We start from the raw sequence: 22,600 nt of genomic DNA, 5'->3' as shown, positions 1-22,600 counted from the left end.
TTTCATATGTAAATTACTTTTCAATAAGGTTGATATTAAAAGTTAAAAAATATATAGACTCTCAAATACTTAGGTCAAGACTCCAAGCCTCATTTGTTCATTTCTTTCATAACTCAACAAACATGTGTTGAGTGCCTACTATGTAGTAGTCTGTGTTCTGTGAGATAAGGATACAATAGAGACAGAGATAGTTCCTGAAGTCATGGATACCATGGTCTAGTCTGGGGGACAGACATTAATCAAATCATCAAACCAATAATGGCATCATTACAACTGTAATCAATGCTGCAATAGAAAGTTACATGGGATGATGAGCTCTTATAGTAGAAGGTGACATTGTCGAATTCCAGGTAAGTGATGGCTGAGTTAAGTTGAGATCTGAACAATGAGGAGGAGTTCATTTTGGGGATGTTCTCTTCAAAGAGGGAAAAGCATGTGCAAAGGGCGAGTGACAATAAAGGGTATTACCTGTTCAAGGATCTGAAAGCAGGCCAACACGACTGGAGTAAAGAGATCAAGGGAGAGGGAAAAGGCTGAGTAAGTCATGCTGTAGACTGTGAGTGCCTTCAGACAAAGCTCAGGACTTTGGTTATTATCATCAGAGCAAAGCAAAAAGAATGAAATTACAGATAATGGGAGTTAAGATCAGCTTTGAGTTTCAAGGCCATCTCTGGCCACACTGTGAGTACTGGTTTGGAAGAGAGAAGCAGCACATTGCAGAATGACCAGCTAAGAGGCAACTGTGGAAGTGCTGGAGAGAGGTGACAGGCTCTGGTGGCAGGTGGCATTGGTGCAGAAGGGTAGAACCAGATGGGGCCAAGAGGCAAAATCCACCGAGGGGAGGTGCCATGAGGGAAAGGGAGCTGAGGGTTTGTTGGGTGGTTGGGTTGGATGGCTGGGGAGATGGGCAACACCGAGAATGGGTCAGGTTCAGTACAAAGACCGTGAGTTCAATTTCAGACATGTGGAGTTTGAGGCTCCTGGTCCACCAACCTCTTTCAGATTTTCTCTTCCCTGAAATGGCTTTCCTTCCCCAGTTTCTGATGGGAAACTCCAGTTCATCCACGAAAGCCCAGCTCAGGCATTACTGTCTCCCTTCTCCCCGCCATCAGGCAGTGTTCATCATTTCTTCTCCTGTATTATCCCTCTCTCCAGGGAACTGTAATACTCTATTTACAAGCCGTGTCCTCTGCTAAGCTGTCAGCTCCCTGGAGGCATGGCTGTGAATCCATTTTAGCGCCCCCAGTACATTATCACCATCTAATAGCTGCTCTACAAATTCTTGAAGAATGGATGCTGATACATGTATAAAACATTTAAGATTTCTACAGTGCTGTTCTCCTGAAGAGCTAATAAGTCATGGCAGATATAAATATAAGTTTACAAGGAGAAAGTGTGAAAGGTGAGCTATTGCAGGCATTTGGTGAGCAGGGGGAGAAGAGATGTTTGCCCTTTACCAGGCCACAGTATCAGTTAGAAATACATTTGGCCACAAGGAATAGAAAACTCAGTCTCAGTGGCTTAAACTAGCGAGGGCTATCTTTCTCACATAAAAAGTTCAGAGGTGGGCTGTTGCTGGATTTCATCTGAATGCCCAGAAGTACCATACACACTTGCTCTATCTTCCACTCTGCCACCCTGATTATATTGGCTTTTTGGTCTCATGTTCATTGTCTCTTGGTTGTAATCTGGTTGCAGCATCACTAGCCATCTCATTTGTGTTCAAGGCACAAAGAACATGAAAAATGGAAAGTCAGAGCCTGCAAAGGAGGTCTCAGGAGCCCCCCAGCCAACTCCCTCTTTCAACTCATTGGCCAGAACCGGGTCAATGACTTCCTTAGCTGCAAGAAAGACTGAGAAATCAGGAATGGGACTGTCATGGTAGTCTTGGACCAATCATAATCCTCAGTTCTGTTAATAGGGAGGAAAGGGAAAAGGGTTTGGCTATTGGGAAGGTGACTTACAGCACCTGTGACTAAACAAATACAGGCATATCTCGTTTTACTGCACTTCGAAGATCTTGCTTTTTTTTTTTTAAATTGAAGGTTTGTGGCAACCTTGCTTTATCAGATGATGGTCAGTCATTTTTTTTGCAATAAAGTTTTTTTTTTAAGTAAGGTGTGTACATTTTTTTAGATATAATGCTATTGCACACTTAATAGAGTACAGTATAGTGTAAACATATGTACTGGAAACCAAAAAATTCATGTGACTCACTTTAGTGCAATATTTGCTTTATTGCTGTGTTCTGGAACTGAACCCACAATATCTCCAAGGTATGCCTGTATCATCCACCTGGAATAGCTAGTGCTGTCCTGTAGTTATGTACATCCTGGTACAGCCAGGGGGAATGGATCCTTCTCTAATGTCCATAAAAACAAGGCATCAATGGCACAGTTACGTCACATGGATATGAGACATTGGGCACCTGAAGCTTTCAGCACAAATGTCCCCACTTTCCAAATATTTTCCTCACTCACCATTTCTCTATCCTTTCCAACCAGTAGCCTTTTTGCACAAATTATTTGATCCACGCCAGCTCACAACTATCTCTTAAGATAACAGCCTCTCCATTCGACTAACTCCTGCTTGGGCCATTCAGCAGAAGACCTGGTGGGAACTCTGGGCTCATGCAAATGTCTTCTCTGCTCTTTTACCTTTCCTTCCTTTTGTATTAGAATACTAGTAGTTTTGTATTTAATGAGAATACACATTAGGGATCCCAAGAAGGAAACGGTCTGGTAATGTTTCAAATGTTTTTCTTTTAGTGATCACCTGTGCAAAACGGTTTATGAATTTTAGGTTGAGCACAGTTTTTCACATTTCATGCCCATGACCATTTATTTTGGTTCTAAAGGAGGAAAGGCATGAGTTGCATAGGACAAACAGGTGGGAAGCAAGTACCTCATTGGCTTCCACTGACTACACCTTCTTCACCTAAGTCAAACAGAAGCCCATGCTCTTGACAACACAGGAGGAAAGGCATGAGTTGCACAGGACAAACAGGTGGGAAGCAAGTACCTCATTGGCTTCCACTGACTACACCTTCTTCACCTAAGTCAAACAGAAGCCCACGTTCTTGACAACACAGGAAGGAACAGCATCAGGAGTGAATTATTTATCCTTGCTGTAAATATAAGCCTACACATTGTCAGCCTGTAAACACTAGTAATTAAGAAACCAGCTAAGGTCCGCTTGGGCAACATACTTTGACAGCAGCTGCTACAGAACCTGAACCTGGAGACAGTTTGCTATCCATGTGTGAGATCCCCCTCCCTACCAGCATTAACTGCTCTCTCACCTGTGTTCCCATGCATCTCATCCAAGCGCTGAGTGCAGGTCTCTCCCCCACTGCAGACTTGTAGCTCCTTTTGCATAGAGACACAGACTCCTTCCACAGCACATGCTAAGGGTCCTGCAGAGGGCCTGGCTCACAGATGCTCGGGTAAATTGCAGTGAACGGTCCACGAGTATCCTCTTAGCTCATCCATTAGCGGGAATGCGCAGCACGTGGGAGATTCGAAATCCTCACCAACCAATCATGCGCCTAGTGGAATACATCCAGCCTCAGACACAATCTTTCTGCATCTTTCCAGGGGTCTGAACGTGAAGTGTGGCAAGGATTCACTGGACATACCAAGTTCTTTCGGTTCCTTAGACCCTTCAGTTTTCCGGCAGTCGGCTCCCTCTCCCCTTCGGCTCCACCTGGGACAATCTACCTCCCCAGGTCACTCCAACCGGATAATTCATGCACATCCTTCAGTTCTTTTAGCCACCACCTCCTCCAGAAGCCTTCCCTGACTTCCCCAAGTCTGGATCAGGGCCCCCTCTATGACCGCTCCCTCTTGGTTCTGCGGTGTAGTTGTCCATTAGTTGTTTCCCTTTTTAGACCGTGAATTCCGCAAGGGCACGAGACGATCTCGTTCTCTCTTTTGTCCCGCTTATGACGCTGCCTGGAGCATAGGAGCGGCTCAGAATATTTTGGAATAAATTGATGAAGGAGTGGAGTGTCCCCAGCCTGGCGGTGCTGGGCCGGGTGTTGCTCGCGTCACAGCCCCTCCTATGTGGGGAACTCCAGCCTTGGGCCGCAAGCTTAGACTCTCTCCTCAGATTAGACTCGGGCCTCCATCAGGCAGAGGCGCGCCCGGAGGCTAGGACCCGCCTCCCGGGTTCCAGAGCGACCCCGCCCGCCCGGGCCGCGTCCCTGCGCGCGGGCCGGCTGCGGCTCCCCGGCAGGAGCCTGAGGAGCAGGTGGGGGCGGCGGCCCCGCCTCCGCGTCCCGGCAGCCCCAGAGCTGGCGGCCGGGGAGTGAGCGGCGCTCACCGAGCGCAGCACCCAACGCAGCTTGGCCCCAGCGGCGTCGCCTGGAGCACGGACGCTGCGGGACAGAGCCCGGAGCCTAGAGGCGGCGGCGGCGGCGGGGACGTCGGCCAGAGACGAATCCTGTCCTGTCCTCGGCACGACCAGCGGCAGGTAGCGGCTCCGCGCGCGTGCCCGGGTCGGTGCCGGAGGGAGGAGGGACGAGCCGCAGCTGCGGGCGCTCGGGCCGTCCCGGAGCTGAGTGAAACGCCGGCGGGTGCAGGAGTGCTGCGTGCGCGCATGCGGGTGTCCGGGCGCCCCCAGCCCGGGGCGCTGCGCTGCGCTCCTCAGGAGCCTGCCGCCCGCTGCCCAGCGTCTCCGGGGCCCGGCCGTAACGGGACCGCGGAGGGAACGAGGTCACCGCGGGGTTGTCTGGTGACTTCCACTGACCCGACTATCCGGAGAGCGGCCCCTGGCGACAAGGCCGCCCGGGCCTGGTCTTCGCCAAGCTCTCCTTTCCTCCCTTCCCCGCTTCACCCCCAGAACAAAAGGCTGGGGTCTCGCTGGGGAGGGGGCTGTCGCGGGATGAGCGGGAGCGAAGTAAAGAGCAGCTAGGAAATTGCAGAACTGAAGGTGGCTTGGGGGATACAGAAGCCCTCGATGAGGAAGCCAATCTCGGAGATGTAAAGTGACTTACACAAGGTCACACAGCTCGTGGTGACTGAAGTGGGGCCAGAGCGCAGGTCTCGGGACTCCCTTCCCAGTGCTCATCTCCAGGCCCCAGAGGTCAGTAGTCTGTGCTCCAGCGATTTAAGTCTGGCCATGCATGGGTTTTAAAGTCTCCTTTGGAGGAATAAGGGAGAAAGTGGCAGAGCCTATTCCCCGCCCTCCTCAGTACGCACCGGAGGCGGAGGTAGAGCGGGGATGCGGGAGCAGGGCTGGGGAAGAGGGCGCTCCGAATCTCCGGGTGGGGCTTGGAGGACAGGGAGCCTAGCCCTATCCCCGTGGGCAGGCGGGCACTGGCTCGCAGGAACAGCGCCTTCTGAGCGTGGCTTGCTAGCCGCGTGGGTGTGCCTGCGACGGGAGCGGGGGCGGCGTGGGGACCCAGTGCGCGCTGCTCCCTAGAAAGAAGTTCTCTCCTGGGAGAGGCCGGGAGAGCTGTTCTGGCGCGCTGGGACGAGCCGACAACATCCCTGACGCTCGCGCTGTTTTGTGACGGGCTCTGTTTGGAAGGAAAGTTACTCTGCAGCAGGAAGGTGGGCTATCACTTCGCTTCTCCGAGCCTGGGGGTGTCCTTGTCTGCAAAATGAGGGCTTTGTTCTGCATAACCTGTGTGATTCAGAAAGTTCGTGCCTCTCTCCTCCTTTACAGAATCTTTATCTCTTTAGAGGGAAGAGAAGTACATTTCTTCTGGTCAGCAGTAGTAGTTATCGCAGGGACTCCAGCCTCCCCTAAAAACAAATTTTTTTTTTTTAATTTTAGGCAAAGCTATTAATGGGGACGAAGCTTAGAAGAGGGGTTGGGTTGCCTTTGGGCCTGGTAATGACTTGGACAGAAAAGGAGGCTTCACAGGTGCCGGAAATGCTCCCTACCTCGACCTAAGTAGTGGTAACACAGGTGTACATATATAGATATTTGTGAGGTTATTCCCTTGAGATTCGTGCACTTATGCTTCAGTAAAAAAGTAAATAAAAATTCGTGCACTTATGCCTCAGTAAAAAAGTAAATAAAAATTTAATGCTAAAAATCCACTCATTATAGTAGCACACAGATTACTGCAGTTTTCCAGCCAAGGAATTTTAGAGATACATTTAAAAACCACAGAAGCCAAATCAGAAAAATAAATAAATAAATAAGAACAGGGAGCAAAGAAAGTTTAGCAATAACGGGAAATGAAATACACACTGAAGAGGGCCTTACCAAATGCCTTTACACGAATCACCTCACATGATTCACATTTCCTTAAGGGCAGTATTGTTATTGTGCCTTTTTTTTACAGACAAGAAAATAAAAGGTCACAGAGGTTAAACGCCTTACTCAGGGGAGCAGGGTTAAGAACCTGGGTACACAGATTTCAAATTCTATACGTGCAACCATAAACAAGCAATTTTCAGCCACCTGAATCAGGGCAGAGCCATCAGGGTGACAGAGACTTGAAGACTGGCTTCCTGCCGTGCCCCCTTTTAGTTCCTTTCCAGGATCCTCTGTTGTTTTCATATAGTTGTGAGTGTGAGATTGTGTCACAGACTGAAGGTAGCCAGCAGCGGAAGGGGTGGAGGAAGTGTGTGTGTGTGTGTGTGTGTGTGTGTTTAAGAACATACAGTTTTAGGAACAGGAGAAAGCCAGCTGGCCCAGCCTGGAAACACTGTTTTTAGGAGATTTATTGTTCAGAAATCATACAGTACAGGTTGTGATTTTGCAGTCACTTAAATACACACACAAAATAAATAATATAACCTAGAAAAGATCTGAGAAACCAAAATGTAATTTACTCTAGAGAACATGTAGGATTTTCACTAGGGAAAAACAGTCAACTTTCCTACATTCTAGAATTTATAAATATATGTTTATCAATGCTTATGTTTAAAAAAAACTTACAAAAATAACTCAGCAGAAGGACAGAAATTTGTTTTCCAGCAAACGTGTTGTAAATATACTTACATTTGGTGCAGAAACATTTGAAACTTTAGGGTACAGGAATATTTTATCTAGAGAGAAATCTTGAGAAATGTGTCCTGAAGTGTGTTCTTCTAGTGATTTTATCCTTCTGCCTAAAATTCAGAAGCCGGAGGAGTAGAATCGTGTTTGTTTTACCAGCTAATATCACATTGCAGAATTCAATGTTTGTCTCGTTCTTGGAATTAGAAGGTTTGGGTTTGAAGAAGCTGGATTAAGTGGGGCAGGTAAAGAGGTAGCTGGCTGGATCTGCTCAGCTGAGTACCATCAAGCGTGATTATGCATCACAAAGTTATCTTTAGGCGAGTTTTGCCATGTCACAGTTAGTGTTCCTGCCATCTGGCTGCTGGAATATTTAGAAAGGAATCATAATGTTTGACTGACTCTGCTGAGAGCATGACAAAACAGACTTCGAGAGGGAACTATTAAATATGAGTTAGGGTTGGTGATTAATTACTTGTTATTTAGCCACCGCACACAACCGAAGAGAGGGACGGTTCCCAGCTGATGCGGAGCAGGTGCAGCACATAAGTTTTCTCACTGACTTCAGCCAATAGTGCACTTGAAACTTCCCCTTTGCCCTTCTAGTTGGGTATTTCCTTAGGCCTGCCCAAGCAGGAACCCGACCCGTTTTGCAGCAGGGGAATCGTGTGGTGAACGGCCGTGCTGAAGTGCCAAAGAGATAGAGTGAAGCGGAGCAAATGTGGCAAAAATGCCAGGTGGGCATTATGTGGGCCAGGCTCTGTGAAAGATTTTCAAGTGCATCTTGAAGGAATATTCACCCTGTGTGGGCGATGTATTCCAGTGAGACACTGAATTTGAGATGGTGGCATCCAGAAAGGAAGTGGCAGGCCTGTCTATGGAGTGTAAGCCTGTCAGCTCCTGGGAGTATCTAAGAGGAGGCAGTAGGGAGCTTGTGAGGACTTGGGCCCATGTGTGTGCAGGTGTGTGTCAGAGCAAGGTGCCCAGGCTGCCATCCACTGTGCCTTAAGAGCCAAAGGCTACCTCATACTGAATACTTGTGCCTGACTAGGCTAAGAGATTTCTACATATGAAATCAACCCAACAGCCCTATAAGGGAGCTGATTTTTCTTACTCCCATTATCAGATGGACAGAGAGGCCAAGGGCTAAACTGTTCTCAGAATGATCATGCCACACCCTGCCCTGGTCTGCTATCAGCCAACTCATAAGCCCAACATGCCCTTTACCTGTCTGACTCTCCCTTATTGCACCTGAACTCCTGGAGGACAGGTACTATATCTGTTTCATCTCTCTTCCCAGCAGCTGCATCATAGGTGGCATGTGATGAGTAGTGAATGAGTGAGTGAGTGAATGAATGAATACCTTCATATTTAAAGGTCAAAAGTCAGTTTGGATTAACTGTCCTTTTGACTTTTACTGTCTCATTCCCCTCTGTTAATATGGGTCATCGGGCATGATTGTATGGACAAGATGTGTAATAGATATCTCCTTTAAAGCTGAAGGATGTTAAGCTCAGCCTGTAAGATCAGAAGGCCTCTGCTTCTTTTAGAAATTAAATATTATTATTTCTTCTTTTGTAAAACGGTTGTCATTTGAAACACCTGGGTTGGAATCTTTCCTTCATCATTTATTTGTTGTATGACCTTGGACAAATTACTTCACCTTCCTATGCCTCAGTTTTCTCATCTGTAAAGTGGGAATAGTAATAGTACTACTTATCTCATATTTAGGGTAAATAACTTAAAATAGGTCCAGTGCCTAGGACAGTGCTTGGTTCATAGTAATGTTCAATAAATTAGCTCTTTTTAAAATTATTATCATCTGATGCTTTTAAAAATTGTTTGCCTTAAGTGTTTCTGGTTCCATAAAGCATTTGAGGCATAAACAACATAAAATTAATAATGAAACTGGGGTAAAGAGAACACACAGATAAGGAAGCAAGATGAAATCAAAGGTAATTTAGTGAACAAGACTATGTTATAAGGTGCAGGTAATTTCTAGAGATGAGTTTACTGTAAGGTTTGGTGTAGTTTCAGGAGATGGGATTAAAAATTTGTCAGAGCTTCCCAGTAACCAAAACAAAGAGGAAAACACAAATAGTTACTCAGTCCACAGTGACCATGAGATAAAATGAGATCAGTTACACAGCTTTTCCTGGTCCTGAAACTTGGGATGGCTTTCCCCTGGCGGTTCTTCAAAGCAGTCATTGTTGCCATAGAGATCTAAGTCTTCAACATGGTCCCTGCCATGAAGACAATGGAAGTTTTGTGGTAGAAGTTAATAATAAGTGTTTCTTAGAACGTCACTGACTGCAGTTCCAGAGACATACTCTCAGAGCACAGCCCAATAAAAGCTCTTCTGTGAAGGGCCAGAACACTGTGGTTTGGGGATGTTCTATTTCCTTAGCTATGCTTACTGAGTGCCTGGGAGAGTAGAAAGATTCTTCCAAAGATTATAATTCTTGTGAGAGTCAGGTGAACAATCCCATCTTTAAGAACATTTGTTCTGGCTGAAGCTATATAAATGAGCCAGAGCAGTTGACTTTATCCAGAAAAAGTCCAAAGGGTGTCATCATACACATAAACTCATTAATAGATGTGTTCATGAATTTTCTTAATACTGGTAGTCCCATAATCTCCCTTTAGCTGCAGATTTTATCACACTGTTTGGAAAAAGAAATATCCAGTGCTCTGTACTACCTTTTAAGCCCTTTAATACTTTCAGTACTTCTTGGTATTAAGAATAAATGATATTTGATTTTTTTTTTTTTTTTTTTTTTTTTTTTTTTTTTTTGCGGTACGCGGGCCTCTCACTGTTGCGGCCTCTCCCGTTGCAGAGCACGGTCTCCGGATGCGCAGGCTCAGCGGCCATGGCTCACGGGCCCAGCCGCTCCACAGCATGTGGGATCTTCCCAGACCAGGGCACGAACCCGTGTCCCCTGCATCGGCAGGCGGACTCTCAACCACTGTGCCACCAGGGAAGCCCCGATATTTGATTTTTAAACTTGTTTTTTAGTACTTGAAATAATGGTCATGTCTTTTTAGTCTCATTACATATACATTAGCCCAAGTATGATTTGTATCAGTTAGGATTGCATTCAGCTGCCAAAACAAAACAAAAACAATGCACACATCAGAATCTGGCCTAAACAGATACAAGAGTGTCTTGTGGAGCTAGACTCCCAAGAAAGGCAGTCCAGGGGCGATGCAGGAGCTCAAACAGTACTATCAGAGAATCAGCCTTTCCCTGCTTCACCTTCTTCACCATGTAGGACATCATCCTAAATCTAGTTGCCTCATGGTCACAAGATGGCTGCTGTATCTCTAGGCTTACATCTTTAGGCAGGAAGAAAGGAAATGTGTAAATAGCTAAAGAGCGAGGGCCCTTCTATTAGGGAAGTTTTGCCTTTTTAGATAGAAAGTGATGCCCTCCCCAACTACTTCTGACGACATCTCATTGGCCAGGATGGTGTCACAATGTTGCTCTAAAATGTAAAGAGTCTGAGAAGTCAAATATTTTTAGCTGGGTAAACTGCAACTACCACCCCTCTCTCTAATTAGGGATTTTGCTCTAAGGAAGAAGAGGAAATGGTTATTGAGTAGGCAGCTAGAAGTATCAGCCACCTGACATAACTTCCATTATTAGCCATGTCCCTGACTTAATTAGAAATTACAGAAGTGACTCAGTAATTTAAAATGTTATACTTTTCTAGTTTTTCATACGATTAGCATTAGAGGATGAAACACACCCAGTTGCCTTATGTAGATTCCTAAACCGCTGTCACCAGCCCTGCTTCTTTTCTAAATTTCAGATCTAAATTTCCATTTGCCAGAAGGACCTCATATGCTTCAAATTAAACTCACTTCTCCCCGCCCATTCACCACCGCCCAACACCCACACATTTTCTCCTGTCTTCCTTAATTAATATTAGATTGCCTTGGCAAGGAGCCTTGGGGTTGTCCTGGACTCTTTCTTCTCCCCACATCCCAGGCATCCAAACTGTTATCATCCTTGGCTCTGTCCCATTGCCATTACTCTAATTCAAATAAATATCCATCCTTGCTCATGTGGATCCCCAAATTGGTCTACCTGTTTGCTGCTTCTTCATTGCCCTATAATTCATTTTCCACACATGCCCCCAGTGTCTAACATCTCTCCTTTCTTTAGAAGCTTACAAACTAAAGCTCAACCTGGCTCTGTGAGCGCCATGCTTGCTGGGACTGGTTGCCACACACCCCAGACATTCCCACGTGGCAAAGTTTTGCTCACCCCCTCCCCACTCCCTTCAACTATAGAAGACCTCTCTCAGAGGTTTCTTATGCTTTTCATGGTCCATAAGCCATGGGAACAGTTAATTACCTTTGCATTTATGTTTCCAGAACACTTTATAATTTCTATTAATACGTTTTGCCCTGGATTCTATTTTGCCTGATATTAATCATGCTGTACCAGTTTTTTTAAAAAAGTAACAGCTTTATTGGAGTATAATTCACATACCATAAAATCCACTCTTTTAAAGTACGTAATTCAGTGATTATTAGAATATTCACAGAGTCACACAACTATAACCATCATCTTAATTCCAGAACATTTTCATCACCCCAGAAAGAAACCCATTAGCAGTCACTTCCTATCCCCCCTCTCCTCAGCCCTGACAACCACTGATCTACTTTTTATTTCTATGGATTTACCTATTCTGGAATTTTCTATGTGTGGAATCATGCAGTATGTGACCTTTTGGGACTGGCTTCTTTCACTTAACATAGTCTCTTTTGGGTTTATCCATGCTATAGCATCTATCAGTACTTCATTCCTTTAATTAATGAATTAGTTAATTAATGGCGGGGTTGGGTCTTCGTTGCTGCGCTCGGGCTTTCTCTAGTTGCATCGAGCGGGAGCTACTCTTCGTTGCGGTGGGCAGGCTTCTGATTGCGGTGGCTTCTCTTGTTGCGGAGCACAGGCTCTAGGTGTGCAGGCTTCAGTAGTTGTGGCACGTGGGCTCAGTAGTTGTGGCACGCGGGCTCTAGAGCACAGGCTCAGTAGTTGTGGCACACGGGCTTAGTTGCTCCGCGGCATGTGGGATCTTCCCGGACCAGGGCTTGAACCCGTGTCCCCTGCATTGGCAGGCGGATTCTTAACCACTGTGCCACCGGGGAAGTCCCCTTCATTACTTTTTATTGCTGAATAATATTACATTGCATGGCCCATACTACATTTTGTTAATCCACTCATAAGTTGATTGACGTTTGGGTTGTTTCTACATTTTGGCTGTAATGAGTAATGCTACTATAAACATTCATGTATAAGTTTTTGTGTGGGCAAATGTTTTCATTTTTCTGGATAGATACCTTGGAGTGGAATTACTGAGTCTTGTGATAATTCTGTTTAACATTTTGAGGAACTTACAAACTCTTCCAGAGTGGCTGCACCGTTTTACATTCCCACCAGCAAAGTATGAGGGCTCTATACCAGTTTTTAGTATCTACTTGGGCATTGTTTTCACTGTTTTATTTTCAAAGGTTTAAACATCATTTTGTGTTAGCTGCATTTCTTATAAAGGAGATATAGTTAATTTTTAAAGCAATTACAATATCTCTGTTCTTTAGCAAGAGAAGCTAATTATCTGTGTAACAATAGTTATTGTGGTTACTGATCTATTGGAACTTATTTTGTGCTTTTTATATACCATATGCTTTATTGTTGCCTCTTTTTTTCTTCTTTTAGTCTGCCTTTTCCTGGCAAAGTGCCTGGCACATAGTAACTTTAAATATGTAAGTATTATAAGCTATCATTTGTGGACAGGCGCCATGTATCTATAGATTTATTTATTCATCAAGTATTTATTGATTACCTGCTATTCATGTTTATAGTTTACTCAGTGGCTAGCATAGTGCCTAACATGTAGAAGAAGCTCAGTAAATATTTTCTGCATTGCATAGACTGTGCAAAGGCTGAGATGCTTGTCAGAAGCTGGGTAGAGTAATCGAGAGTGCGGAGGCTTAGGGGCAGCTCACTTGGGTTGGATGCGGCTGTTTCACGTCCCAGCTGTTTGATCTTGGACTATTACTTTACATCTTTGAGCCTTTGTTTCCTCGTCTGTGAAATGGGGATAATAATATCTTTCGTGCAGAGTTGTTTGGGGTGATGAAAGATGATTATGTAAATAACAATCACAATTGCTAGCACTGGGAATCCACGTAGTACATGTGGACTATTGTTTTTGTTAATGAATTGTTCAACAAAGAGCTCTCCCAACCACATATATCAGTATGAAATCATCAACCATGTCTGCCCAGGGAATAAACTTATAGTAAAAAATGATGCTGGCTCCTTTGCTATGTGTCTGACATAAATAATTACCAGAGAAATTTTTTCTCCTCATATGGTAGAACCAAGAAAAAGGACCAAAGATGGAATTGTACTTCCTCTTAATGACACAGAAATAGATTTTAAGTCTCCAGTATTCCTTAAAGCTGTCGTTTATTCTAATACTCTTCTAAACTTTTGAATGAAACGTGTTTTAGCCAATCGTCTTGCTCTCCAGTATTTCAGAGGAAGAATAAAGTAGCTTCAGAAATAGGTAAGATAACTGCCTAAAACAAGACAAGCAAGCAACATTTTCCCCTACATTTGAACAGCTTTTGCGTGACTTCTTTTCTGGTTTTCACCTCTATGTGTATGTCCGAAGGTTTTAGAAATTCACCTGCAGACTTTTAGAAGGAAGGCTAAAACCGATCTGGGTTCATGCCTGGTGTTGTGTGTTCCTGGTGGTCATGGATGGTCAGTGAGTTTTAAGTGATAGTGGTTGACCTGTAGTCATTTTGACATTATCTGTATAAATTACGTATGCCTAAGAATGATACCTGTCAGGATACCTGTCCGTAAGATCTAGGGGTGCCTTATTCTGTAGCTGGAGAAAGAAAGCCACCATTGTCATTTCAGACCCTGTGCATCCCCTTATGGTGCTCTCTTGTTTTCTCCCATTTGACGAATGACTAGGATCGGTTACAAATGGAACCAACTCACAAATGATTCATGCCTAATGGGCAATCATGTTTTAAGGCTGTTCCTCATTGTGTAGTAACCATGTATTAACAGAAGAATTAAATCTTAGGGGTTATGGATTGGTTTGAGGGGAATTATTTTACTCTACTCTTGGTTGTTTACCGAGCCCACTTGGTCAGTCACCTTCGATGCTTGTGGCTGGCTGCAGGGGATGGTTTCAGCTGTCATGGAAGTCTGCCTGCAAGGCCAGCCCAGCGAAACCCATGGTCAGGTCTCAGTGCTGTTCTTTGTGGATCCAGCTCACTTAGACCAAATTGTCAACACAAATTTATATTTTTCTTTATTCATCTATTCATTTGTATTTACCTTTTAGATGTAGAGGGGTCTCCTAACTCAGATGATGAAAAGCATTTAAAAAATTACTTCTTCACAATTGTCCCGAGTAAAGAAAGCAATCCAGAACTTTTATTTTTTAAGTTAGTTTTTCAAATGGGTAGTAATGCCCAGGATACATACTTCAAAAAGTATAAAAAGGATATATAGTATAAAGTAAGTCTTTCTCACACCCCAGTCTTGGACCACCTGGTTGTTATACATTCTTCCAGAGAGATTTCATATATGCATAAGCAGGTATGGGTATACCTATATTTACATATACCTGTATTTATAGGTATACACATATAATACAAATAAAGGCATATTCATTCTATATACATTTTCTGCTGCCTGCTTTTTTCACTTAATATAGCCTGGAGATCATTCCATATTGGTACATATAGGGCTGCCATATTCCTTTAATGGCTACCTAGTATGCCATTTTAAGGTACAAACTGTAATTTAATAACCAGCTGCCAGTCAGTGTGTTTATAGGTTATTTCCAGCCTTTTGCTATTAAAAAGAATGCTGCAGTGAATGTCGCTGTATACATTATTTCTCGTAAGTGATACACTATGCAATAAGAAAAATTCCTAGAATTAGAAAGTATATTTTAAAAATTTGATAATTTGCTCATTGCCCTTTACAGAAAGTTGTACTAATTTATATTTCCACCAGTAATTATGAGCGTCTGATGCCTTGCACCCTCTCTAATACATATTTGCCAAACCTCTGATCTTTGTCAATCTAAGTGAAAAATTGTATCTTGGTGTGGTTCTGACCTGTATTGTCTCATTATCAATAAGGTTCAGCACCTTCAAATGTGTTTAAATGCCATTTGTATTTCTTTATCTGTGATATGTTTGGCCCATTGTCCATTTTAATACATATACACAAACTATAAAGTGCTAAGAAATCTAAATATCTAAGTCATAGCAAACAGGTAATCATTTCACAATGTATACATATATCAAATCATTATTTTGTATACCTAAAACTAATGCAATGTTGTATGTCAATTATATCTCAATTTTAAAAGATTTTAAAAATAAAGATTTTTTTAGCCACCTTTTGTCTGTAAGCTAAGGAACTTAATATATATATATTATCTCTTGCTTTATCTTCCCTTTTACCTGACAACTTTTGTTAGTTATATCTTTCTATTTTGCTGTGATTAATAGTAGTTATAGTCATTTCTGTTACCATAATTTCATAGGCTCTTCAGCCTTAGTTCTATGGTTAATTCAATACTGTCTTTCTTTTTGCCCTAATTTCTCTCTTCAACTCTTAATTGGTTGAAGTTTTTCCTATGGTAGTATCTTCAATATATATTCAGGAAACATAATTCTTGCATGTTTAAAAACATCTGTCATACTTGCTTTTTGACCACAGTGACAGTTTGGCTGGGTATAAACTTTTGGATCATACATTATTTCTCTGGGATACTGCGCACGTCTAATATGTCTCCAAAACTATATCATTTTCCTTCGGATATCATGTGCCTTTTAATCTATAGAATTAAACCTTATTTTTATTTTTATTTTTATTTTTTTGCGGAACGCGGACCTCTCACTGTTGTGGCCTCTCCCATTGCGGAGCACAAGCTCCAGATGCGCAGGCTCTGTGGCCATGGCTCACGAGCCTAGCTGCTCCACGGCATGTGGGATCTTCCCGGACCGGGGCACGAACCCGTGTCCCCTGCATCAGCAGGCAGACTCTCAACCACTGCACCACCAGGGAAGCTCTAAACCTTATTTTTGAAAATTTTTCTTACATTATATATTTGTGATTATGTATTTGAATATTTATTCTCTTCCATTCATTTGTCTTTTATTAAGTGAAACCATGTATCTTTTTTTGTCTGTCTTCCACATCTATCATTTTCTTTCTAATACTTTTAAATTCTTTGTCCATTTCTGTTTCATTTTATTTATTTTTCTCAATTCTCCATGGTCCTCAGTGTGTTTTCAACAATACCTGTTTTTCTTTGGGCTCTTTGTAGTGTGCTCTTCATTTTTTTAAATGGAAGTATAGTTGATTTACAATGTTGTGTTAGTTTCAGGTGTTCAGCAAAGTGATTCAGTATATTCAGTGATATATATATGCAAATATATATTCTTTTTCAAATTCTTTTCCATTATAGGTTATTAAAAGATATTGAATATAGCTCTCTGTGCTATACACTAGGACATTTTTTGGTCTTCATTTTTCTCTTTCACTTCTCCCACATTATATTTCATCTCCTATTGCCTTGCTACATCTTCTCAGAGTTCTTATATTTTTCCTTAGAGTCCTTAATTTAAAGGGATAACTGTTTCATAAAATTTTTTCAGTTAATAATTTTATGCCTTGTCACTGTTTTCATCTGCTTCACAGAAGTATATTTTCTGATAAGTGTTTTTCATCTATCGTCTGTCCTTTGTCCTGTTCCTTTTCGCACTTTTTTTTTCTAGTTTTCTTGTATAGATCTTGTGCTGGTTCTCTTCACCGTTTCCTTTTATTTAGTATTCATCTTAGAATGAGTTGAATTCTTCTTAGACCAACTATTTGCAGGAGATTTGTTTAAGGAAAAGATCAGGGCAGGTTCTAGACCAGGGAGAGTTCTCTTTGGGTCAGAGAAGTGCTCCTTATGACAGAGAGAGAGAGAGAGAGAGAGAGAGAGAGAAGAGAGAGGGAGAGGGAGAGGGAGGATGAGAGGAAGAGAGAGAAAGTGAGAGGCTTTAGGCTGCTCATAATTTACTCTCTCCCTCACCCTTCCTCATTTCTAGCCATGCACCCACTGGAATGGCTTGTCTTTGCCTCCTTCCCTGCTCCCTCATGTGTCTAGGGTCCAGGGTCGTTCCTGTGCCATCCTACACGCCCTTTTCCATTACTCTAAACAAGTGTTGGTGGGGCTTCCTCACTGAGGAGCCAGAGCTTCTTATTCTGGAGAATGACTCTGTGTGGACTTTGTCTGAGGTCTGCAGCCACAGGCTTACTCTCTACAACACCTTACCTAGACCCTGTATTTGATCATCCTGGGCAGCAGGCAGCCCTGTCTCATTTATTGAAATTCAGGGTTACAGAAATCTAGTTTTTACTTTCTGCAATTGAGTTTATATTTCTGAGATTCCCTTTCCTTCCTATTTTGAAATGGTTTCCAAGAAAAGGAAGGAACAGAGATATTTTCACTCTACCATCTGAAAACCAGAAGACCTCCTTGAACTCAACTTTATTTTGAAAAGTGTTTTCTAATTTAAAAGACTAAAGCCTCATCTCTGCTGTCCCTTAGGACAAGCGTTTCCATTTCCAGGAAGCCACCATATCCTTAATTTTAAAAATTACATTTGAAAGCACTTTGCTTTTTGGAGAGGATCATAAACTATTTTTGATTTGTTTAATAACTTATCTCAAAGCAATACTCATTTGGTCCTCGCACTTATGCAAATCAGGAAAGAAGGAACATGCTTTACTTTTTTACAGATGGAGAAATAGATGACCATTAAAACCAGAACTAGAGACCAGTTCTCTCAACTGTCAAATTATTCCTCTTTGATGACAGCATTTCTAACATGCCAGGTGAAGCTTTTCTAGTGAGCACTGGAAGCTTTGAGAATCCCACATCCAAAATACATTTTATTCCCACACTGATAATAAGGCCTACAGTTGGACAGGAATTTCTCCTGCCCTTTTCCTCCCTTCCTATTTTAGTTGGTAATATTTTTCTTTAAATATCATTAAGATAATTTTTTAATCTGTAGACACACAATTTACATAATGTGCTGCTGCCAAGGTGTGTCTCCATCTTTTGCTTAAGTAGTTGGCATGACCCCTGATATATATGTTTTCTATTTCTTCCCCATAGCGACAGCAAAGCAATGGTATTTGACACTACCTTTGGCCTTGGCAATACCAAGATACCTAAGACACAGTTCCTATCTTTGAACCTTCGAGGAGCCCGTGGTCCAGTGAAGGGAGACACACAGACATGTGAAAAGAAATTGCCAAAGTCCCTAGTGCCGTAATAAAATTGCGAACAAAGTACTATAGGAGGAGTTAGCTTTGGCATAGGAAGAAGAAAATCTGTGCAGAGAAGTTGGCACCTGAGTGTGTTTCAAAGGATTGGTAGAAATTTTCCAGGTGGTGAAGGCCATCACATGCAGCCTGCATAGCATGGACAAAGGCACAGAAATATAAAGAAAAGGTATGTAAGAAACCATCACAGGTGTGGTGTGGACAGAGGATAGGATGCATAGAATAGAGTGGAGGATAAAATGGAGAACTTGACTCCATGACGAAGAGCCTTTAGGAAAGGAGTATATGTGAACTGGAGAGTGAAGCCCTGTAGTCTGAGAGGTAAGACCTCCAGTCAGTGTATCAGGCTTGGCTGTCAGTGAACTGTGCTTGCTGCCACGGACAGAATGTGCCTGGTGACAGAGCTGAGGATGCCTCCTTGCCACAGGTTGTTTGAGATTCTAGCGAACTTCAAACTGGACAGGGAACTGGAGGCACCAGAACTTGGGCCAGCCATCCTGACCTGGCCCAGGCTGGCACAGTATCCCTACTGTGAAAATACTGAAACTAAAATCTAAAGTCTCAGGAGTGAAACTAGAAAAGAAAGAATTTGTCTTGTAGACTTGTTCCCTGTGCCCCCTCCAGTCTGAACATTATTTCCTCAGTGATTCTCAGAATAGCATTTTTAGGAGTATTCACAATCCTAAGTGCAAAATGACCACCTTAGCCTTAGAAAGGAAAAAATGCCCTCCTTATAAAATCCAACATCATAAAATAAATTAAAGAGGTGGTAATTTATTTTGTAGAATGACTTATTATTTTATAACATTGATTATGGGTTTCCATTGAATAATAAACTCCTTTTGTATGCTTAAAGCATACCTCGATTTTTCCAGAATTAGAGATGCCATTTTTCAGAAGCATAACTGTTATGTAAAATGAGACTTACTTATAAATGTCTGATTAGTATCATGTATTTTTTTAAAGATTTTTTTAAAAGATTTTTTTGATGTGGACCATTTTTAAAGTCTTTATTAGATTTGTTACAATATTGCTTCTGTTTTATGCTTTGGTTTTTTGGCCGTGAGGCATGTGGTATCTTAGCTCCCTGACCAGGGATGGAACCCACACCCACTACATTGGAAGAAGTCTTAACCGCTGGACCGCCAGGGAGGTCCCCCATCATGTCTTTTTTTTTTTTTAATCATAGCTTTTTTTTTTTTTTTTTTCCTGTACGCGGGCCTCTCACTGCTGTGGCCTCTCCCATTGTGGAGCACAGGCTCCAGCCGCGCAGGTTCAGCAGCCATGGCTCACGGGCCCAGCCGCTCCGCGGCATGTGGGAGCCTCCCGCACCGGGGCACGAACCCGTGTCCCCTGCATCGGCAGGCAGACTCTCAACCACTGCGCCGCCAGGGAAGCCCTATCATATCTTTTTAATAAGCCTCGTTCTTCTTTTAGCTAATTCAAAGGCAGAAAAAAAAAGACAGGAAATCAATATTTTCTCCTTTAACTCTTGGGAAACACACACACAACGATTTTTATGGCATTTAGCCATAATTTATTTTATTTTTATTTATTTTTGGCTGCGTTGGGTCTTAGTTGCAGCATGCAGGATCTTTGTTGTGGCATGAGGGATCTTTCGTTGCATTGCACGGGCTTCTCTTTAGTTGTGGCACACAGGCTCCTGGGCATGTGGGCTCTCTAGTTGAGGCGTGTGAACTCAGTAGTTGTGGTGCGCTGGCTTAGTTCCCCCACAGCATGTGGAATCTTAGTTCCCTGACCAGGGGTTGAACCCGCGTCCCCTGCATTGTAAGGTGCATTCTTTACCACTGGACAACCAGGGAAGTCCATAATTAAAATGCTTGAGTCAATGATAAATATTATCAATATCACTATTTATATCTTTTCACCTAATACTGTTCAAATATTATAATGAATTCAATGATCTGGGAACAAATTTGCATTTCAATAAGTCTTATAAAAGGAAACAATTTCTGAGCTCACTGTAGGTGTGACTTAGTGGCTTCCGTATTAGATTGTGGTTAAAGTGTATCTTGGTTTTAGAACACACATGGACAATCTTCATAAATCCTTTAAGCATTTCAGCAGATAATTAATTATCATATCTGGTCAGGCCTGAGCAGATTCAACTTCAGGAGCTGCTGTCGAGGCTGGTGTATCTCAGGTGTGGGAAACCCTTCATATCACCTGTGGAAGAGGTGAATGGGCACTCAGCTCATGGGCACTCAGCTCAGTTTCTGTTTCCCTTGTGTGTCAATTCCAGTCCTAAGTACAGTGTGCCATTTTCATGGACCCAGACTGCTGAAATTAAACGGATCTACAGAAAAAAGAACCTTCTCAGTAGAGGACACAACTTCCAACTGTATGGGGCAGGGCATTTCATCATCCTGGTTGTTCTAGAGCAGGGCTTTTCAAACTTCAGTGGGCACAATAATCACTTGCTGACAAGAGACTCCCAAAGATTCTGATTCAGTAGGTCTGGGGTGGAGACTGTGCCTTTCTTACAAGCTTCCACATTCTAGAGGTACTCAAGGTATGGATTCAGACCAACAGTATTGGCCTCGCCCAGGAGCTTGTTAGAAATGCAGGATCTCAGGCCCCACCCTAGAGCTACTGAATCAGAATCTGCATTTTAACAGGACCCCTTGGGTGATTCGTCCTCCATTAAAATTGGGGAAACACTGCTCTAGATCACTGTTCCCCAAAGCACCAAGGTTTAAGTATCACTATGGAAACCTGAAATGAGTTTAGATGGTACATAGATGAATATTTTATCTTAATAATCGTTAAGTTGATTTTTATTATTACCATCTATTTATGGAAAATAATATTGGTTTTCCATTTATGGTAATAATTTAAAGTTTCTTTCGCAAAATAAACAATTTTAAAGTAAGTTCAGGTGGTATGTGGATGTGACAAAAACTATAAAAAGTCGTATGTTTACAAGTGACTTAAGTTAACATGGTGCTTAAGAGCATGGACTCTGGAGCCAGACACCCCACGTTTGAATGCCTGCCCCTCCAGTAATTCACTGTGTGACTTTGGGCAAGTTTCTTTACCTCAGTGGGCCTTGGTTTCCTCATCTGAAGAATGGCGATAATAGTATCTATCTGATTGGGATATTGTGGGGCTTAAATACGTTCATATATGAAAAGTTCTAAGGATAGTGCCTGACACATCGCAAGGGCTGTATCAGGGCTAACTTACCTTACTATAATCTAGAACACAAATGTTCAAAGACTTTTTTATCCTGTGCTTTTTATTTCCCCCTACCTTATCCCCTGCTTCCTTGCTTACTCAGATCGACATGCCCCACCTACCCCAAAAAGCTAAATATTCCAGGAATTTTGTACCATTGAGGAGAGTGAGAGCAGCAACTTCCATTTGGCCAATAAGAGGATGGTCTTCACTTAACGAGGTGGTTGGTGGGGGGGGGGGCATGAGAGCTTACAGGTGGGAAGTCCCAGGAGAGGACTGTGCCCAGAGAATTTGCTCTGAAACAATGAGGAAGTGACAAGAGAAAGTGACCACTCGTACATCATTTTCACCATAACCTGGAAAGAAAGTTTTTAAAAAATTCCTTTATTGTTTTACTTATAGCTTTGGCAACTTTACCACATGTTTTTCGAGAACATTTTGATGTGTGCCTTATATGCTCTTGGGCTCTTGGGTTGTGACTTCCTGGTTGCAGGGCACCTTTGATAAATAAATGACTGATTGGTAGAGTGGCAGGACCCTGCTGAAACCACAGTGTGAGAAATGGACCGCCTCACGGGGTTCATTTGCCCGCATTAGTGCAGAAGTGAGAAATCTCTCTTCTCTTTTCCTGGCTTCATAGGCAAAGAAACAAGGGACTCAGTAGGACAGTGTCATACAGAGTGAAGTAAGTCAGAAAGAGAAAGACAAATAACGTATGCTAACACATATATACGGAATCTAAGAAAAAAACCCAAAAATGTCATGAAGAACCTAGGGGTAAGATGGGAATAAAGACACAGACGTACTAGAGAATGGACTTGAGGATATGGGGAGGGGGAAGGGTAAGCTGTGACAAAGTGAGAGAGTGGCATGGACATATATACACTACCAAATGTAAAATAGATAGCTAGTGGGAAGCAGCTGCATAGCACAGGGAGATCAGCTCGGTGCTTTGTGACTACCTAGAGGGGTGGGTTAGGGAGGGTGGGAGGGAGGGAGATGCAAGAGGGCAGAGATATGGGAACATATGTATATGTATAACTGATTCAC

General features: G+C 42.8%; 1 protein-coding gene and 1 long non-coding RNA gene across 6 annotated transcripts in view; one reads left to right on the top strand and one right to left on the bottom strand.

The window, feature by feature from the left end:
- Positions 1-4,181, bottom strand: part of LOC132597877 (uncharacterized) — a 138,432-nt gene extending 134,251 nt beyond the window's left edge. Inside the window, exon 1 of the long non-coding RNA XR_009565294.2 lies at positions 3,302-4,181. This is a non-coding gene — a long non-coding RNA (uncharacterized lncRNA). The remainder of the gene's footprint in view (positions 1-3,301) is intronic.
- WIPF3 (WAS/WASL interacting protein family member 3) overlaps positions 4,094-22,600 on the top strand; it is a 93,396-nt gene continuing 74,889 nt past the window's right edge. Inside the window, exon 1 of one of the 5 annotated variants that reach the window (XM_060305474.2) lies at positions 4,094-4,473. The gene's annotated coding sequence lies outside the window, so the exon portion shown is untranslated. Of the gene's footprint in view, positions 4,474-4,613; positions 5,086-5,500; positions 5,556-22,600 lie in introns of those variants that run through there. The other 4 variants (XM_060305471.2, XM_030857443.3, XM_060305472.1 and 1 more) reach the window with 4 other exon arrangements.

Source organism: Globicephala melas, chromosome 9, assembly GCF_963455315.2.
Source record: "Globicephala melas chromosome 9, mGloMel1.2, whole genome shotgun sequence".
Classification (NCBI taxonomy): Eukaryota; Metazoa; Chordata; class Mammalia; order Artiodactyla; family Delphinidae; genus Globicephala; species Globicephala melas.
This window is presented reverse-complemented; position numbering and strand designations above follow the sequence as displayed.